Raw genomic sequence first — 212 nt, 5'->3', positions numbered from 1 at the left:
TTCCCAACAACTAGACCACATATCACATGGGAAACTTATTTTCTTTTATTTTTTTGACATTTCCATCATTTTCTTTTATTTTTTTAAAAACTGAAAAGGCGATCCACAGGGGGGGTGGTGCATTCGGTGTTGGGGCAAGTTAGTAATGGCGCACCGTGGGGTGGTGCGCCATTACTAGTTAAACTAGTAATGGCGCACCACACCCACGGTGC

This window comes from Triticum aestivum, chromosome 5B (genome assembly GCF_018294505.1).
Source record: "Triticum aestivum cultivar Chinese Spring chromosome 5B, IWGSC CS RefSeq v2.1, whole genome shotgun sequence".
Classification (NCBI taxonomy): domain Eukaryota; kingdom Viridiplantae; phylum Streptophyta; class Magnoliopsida; order Poales; family Poaceae; genus Triticum; species Triticum aestivum.
This window is presented reverse-complemented; position numbering follows the sequence as displayed.